Source organism: Palaemon carinicauda, chromosome 37 (assembly GCF_036898095.1).
Source record: "Palaemon carinicauda isolate YSFRI2023 chromosome 37, ASM3689809v2, whole genome shotgun sequence".
Lineage (NCBI taxonomy): Eukaryota > Metazoa > Arthropoda > Malacostraca > Decapoda > Palaemonidae > Palaemon > Palaemon carinicauda.
Window position 1 is genome coordinate 74,965,679 of NC_090761.1, and position 5,000 is coordinate 74,970,678.

At 35.5% G+C, this 5,000-nt stretch overlaps 1 pseudogene; it reads right to left on the bottom strand.

The window, feature by feature from the left end:
• LOC137629383 (uncharacterized) overlaps positions 1–5,000 on the bottom strand; it is a 42,558-nt pseudogene that overhangs the window by 5,265 nt on the left and 32,293 nt on the right.

Below are 5,000 nucleotides of genomic sequence, written 5' to 3' on the forward strand. Positions count from 1 at the left end.
ATCTTCTGACCAGCCGGCGTAGTGACGCATTCTCTGAAAGGATAAAGGACAGTCAAAGAATAAATATTGACATTATTTGATTTTTCTTAGCCGAAGGAAAGGTGCCTCCAAGCTCCAAAAATGAAAGGCAGGGCGTGATAGTTAAAATTGACAATCAAAATCTTCTGAAAAAAAAAAAAAAAAAAAAAAAAAAAAAAAAAAAAAAAAAAAAACAGGATCCAACAATGAAAGGAAGGGCGTGATAGTTAGAATTGCAAATCAAAATCTTCTGGAAAAAAAAAAAAAAAAAAAAAAAACATTATTTGATTTTTCTTAGCCAAAGGAAAGGTGCCTCCAGGATCCAGCATTGAAAGGAAGGGCGTAGTAGTTAAAATTGCCAATCAAAATCTTCTAAAAAAAAAAAAAAAAAAAAAAAAAAAACACTCTCTTGATATTTGTTATAGGTTAAAGAACAAAATCTAATGATCAGCAATTTTAATGAGAATCCAATTGTATTGAAAAAATAATTACGTAATATTTGGAGATTACAAAATCATATTAAGGATTGACTTCATTTTTCTGGTAGTAATAATAAACAATTTTAACCCGTTCTGAAAAAAAAAAAAAAAAAAAAAAAAAAAAAATCTCTTGATATTTATTATAGGTTAAAGAACAAAATCTAATGATCGACAGTTATAATAAGAATCCAATTGTATTGAAAAAATAATTATGTAATGTTTGGAGTATACAAGATCATATTAAGGTTTTACTTCATTTTCCTAGCAGTAATAATAAACAATTTTAACCTGAAAAACCAGTATGCTATGAGTCATTGTCCAGAGTGGATATCAATTTTCCTAATTCCCATTTGTCTCTCAGTAACTGAGTGCCAGCGGGTGACAGCCCTGACGTATCAACAAATGGCATGAAGTCTAGTCTCCAAGCAAGAAATTTTTATTAAAAAATATTGCAAGAGAGCGTGCTAGAAATAGGAATGAATGGCGAGCGATTGTGACGCAGTTCCGGTAGGCCCTGCTGCTTCCTCCGGTGCCTTAGATGACCGCGGAGGTGGCAGCAGTAGGGGATTCAGCAGTATGAAGCTTCATCTGTGGTGGAAAATGTGGGAGGTTGGGCTGTGGCACCCTAGCAGTACCAGCTGAACTCGGCCGAGTCCCTGGTTAGGCTGGAGGAACGTAGAGAGTAGAGGTTCCCCTTTTTTGTTTTGTTTCTTTGTTGATGTCGGCTACCCCCCAAAATTGGGGGAAGTGCCTTTGGTATATGGATGGATATTGCAAAAGGGTTAATCCTTTATCGTTACTGAGTAATATGTAATGAGTTCTTCTTATTACTTGTTTCTATCTTGTTCAATTTATTTTGTTGATTATGTTTTTTTTAATTTATTTTTTTTCATAGGTTACCATTTATTGCTCATTTTCATTTCTCGTGCTGGGTTGCTTTCCATAGGGAGGCCTTAGATCAAAGCTAGGCTTGTTACAACATTAAGAAAAACAGCAACAATAGCAACAGTAACAACAACAACAACAACAACAACAACAACAACAACAACAACAACAACAATAATAATAGATTATAGCTTGGCTTGTTACAACAACATAATCAATAACAACAGTAATAATAATAGTATTATAATAAAATTTGACTCTAGAATATTTTCTGTGGCCCTAACTAAATACCTCTACTGATAATAATACCTTAAAAATTTATCTCATTATTGGAATAATTGGTAGTGAGCCTTAATCTTATTTTTTTCTAAGTTTATGTGTTAACCTTACTGACATATAAGCAAAGACATCCATCATTACCCCCTACCAATTTGAATGTAAACATCAACCATCTATTAGCTATATATTTTGAAAAAGTAGAAGAAATAAACCTGCTTAATGACGTGGAGTAAATTAGCTGGACAAGAAAAGAACCACAGGAATACATACTATTACATCCATAGCCTTGCAGTCAGTCACTGATACATATACCAAGGCACTTCCCCCAATTTTGGGGGTTAGCCGACATCAACAAATGAAACAAAACAAAAAAGGGGACCTCTACTCTCTACGTTCCTCCAGCCTAACAAGGGACTCAAACGAGTTCAGCTGGTACTGCTAGGGTGCCACAGCCCACCCTCCCTTTGTTGCTGTCTCACAGGATGTAGATACAGGAGAGGGGGTTCCCAGCCCCCTCGTCCCGTCCCTTTTAGTCGCCTCTTACGACACGCAGGGATAACGTTGGCGCTATTCTAAATTTTATATGCCCCCCCGCGGCCACAGGTGGCATAGAAACTGGTGAAATATCTGATTTTATAGAGAAGTAGGCCTATAAGGATTTGATTGCCCTGCAGTTTGAAGGTTTAAAGGCCGCTCATGAATGCCAGAGGCAAGGGACAGTGACATTGCCCTATCAAGCAGGACAATGCCCTAGAGACTGACCATATATCAAATGATCAGCGCCCAAGCCCCCTCTCCACCCAAGCTAGAACCAGGGAGGGCCAGGCAATGTCTGCTGATGACTCAACAGATAGACCTACAGGCTCCCCAAAACACCCCAACCTTAGCTCACATGGATGGTAAGGTTGCAGGCACTAAAGGGACTACCGAGTCTGAGCGGGACTCGAACCCCCGACTGGTAACCACCAGGCAGAGACGTTATCAATTAGGCCACAACATTCCCTTGCATCACTGACACCTGGAGGGGAAATGGTATACAGATAATATTAAACATTGCCCACAAAGTGAAAAACCCCAAAAATCTAGTTCCTAAATGTTCTTGTATCATTTGATGAAATGATACAAAGTATGCACTGGGAAAGCCTATGAAGTGAATTATACTCCCTTCTCTCTCTCTCTCTCTCTCTCTCTCTCTCTCTCTCTCTCTCTCTCTCTGTTCCTTCGACGTTAGGTGGTCATTCAACAATAACTCCTAATCCTGTTCAACCGGCAACTCCTGGCAAACACTATAATAAATAAAGTCACAGCAGCCGTTTCAATAAACTTCTTTGCACGCATAATGTCGCAGTAAGTTTCGAAAGAAAACGAGAATTTTGTTTTTTCCAGTTTTGCTAATATTCACGTGTATAAAATATTGATTCAATATATAAAGGTATTATTAATATGAAAGCTAAATACGGAATATTTAATTAAAATATTATTACATTTATTACATTTACTTTATCTATGGTAAGCAGCTCTTCTAGGAGAAGGACACTCCAAAATTCAAACCATTGTTCTCTAGTCTTGGGTAGTGCCATAGCCTCTGTACCGTGGTCTTTTACTGTCTTGGATTAGAGTTCTCTTGCTTGAGGGTACACTCGGGCACGCTGTTTTGTCTTGTTTCTCTTCCACTTGTTTTGTTAAAGTTTTTATACTTTATATATAAATATTTGTGTTGATATTGTTGCTTTTCTTGGAATATTTTATTTTTCCTGTTTTCTTTCCTCACTGGGCTATTTTCCATGTTGGGGCCCTCGGGCTTATAGCATCCTGCTTTTCCAACTAGGGTTGTAGCTTAGCAGGATTTATTACATATTTATCTATCTGAAACAAAAATAACACTATAACATATATAAGGAAGTCACTGCAGTCGACTCAATGACAAAAAGCTAGAAAGTAGTTTTAAATTTTCTCTTATTATCTATCAAATAGGTAAGATATACATCATAAAAATATATATTGTTATTTATTTAAAGATAAATATTGGTTTTGCAATGACCATATTCTTGTAGATACCACTTCCGTGTCACGTAATAAAAAATTGAATTTATTTTTAACATTTAATCGTTTTTTATAAATCTTTATAAATTTTAGGGTTAATATAATTATTGAAGAATAACACTCAGCTACTTCCTTTAAAACAAACGCAAAATGAAGCCTTTCACGTGAAAAATAAAGTAATACTAATCACTTGAATAAAATTATTCGTTTACTTAATTGTGCTTTGGCTAACGAGAAATTCCCAAGTAGTTTTCATTTATTATCTAAACGTACAATAACTATACATAATATATCAAACTTTACATCAGTTGAAAGTGAACCTGTCCAACTAAAATGGAACATTAAATTCAGTTTCCCATCTATGATAGTTATAGAAGTTTAGGAGAATCAAGTGAAAACTTTTAGGCATTTTTTTTTCTATGTATTACCCAAGATTTTAGAAATTTTTATATGTATTTGCGGAATATTTATCATTGGGAAACAGGTTATTCAGTTACAAAAAAAGCAAAAAAAAAAAAAAAAAAAAGACCCTACTGAGCTCTAAAGGATAAAACCATACAGTATTATTACTAGCCAAGCTACAACCCTAGTTGAAAAACCAAGATGCTATAAGCCCAAGGGCTCCAACAGGGAAAAATATCCCAGTGAGGAGAGGAAATAAGGAAATAAATAAATGACGAGAATAGATTAACAATATGTCATTCTAAAAACAGTAAGAGCGTCAAAACAGATATGTCCTATATAAACTATTAATAACGTCAAAAACAGATATGTCTTATATAAACAATAAAAAGACTCATGTCAGCCTGGTCAACATAAAAACATTTACTCCAACTTTGAACTTTTGAAGTTTTACTGATTCAACTACCCGATTAGGAAGATCATTCCACAACTTGGTAACAGCTGGAATAAAACTTCTAGAATACTGTGTAGTATTGAGCCTCATGATGGAGAAGGCCTGGCTATTAGAATTAACTGCCTGCCTAGTATTACGAACAGGAAAGAATTGTACAGGGAGATCTGAATGTAAAGGATGGTCAGAGTTATGAAAAAATCCACCATTATCCACCAGAAATTCGATTCAACTACCCGATTAGGAAGATCATTCCCTAACTTGGTAACAGCTGGAATAAAACTTTTAGAATACTGTGTAGTATTGAGCCTCATGATGGAGAAGGCCTGGCCATTAGAATTAACTGCCTGCCTAATATTACGAACTGGATAGAATTGTCCAGGGAGATCTGAATGTAAAGGATGGTCAGAGTTATGAAAAATCTTATGCAACATTATCCTCCA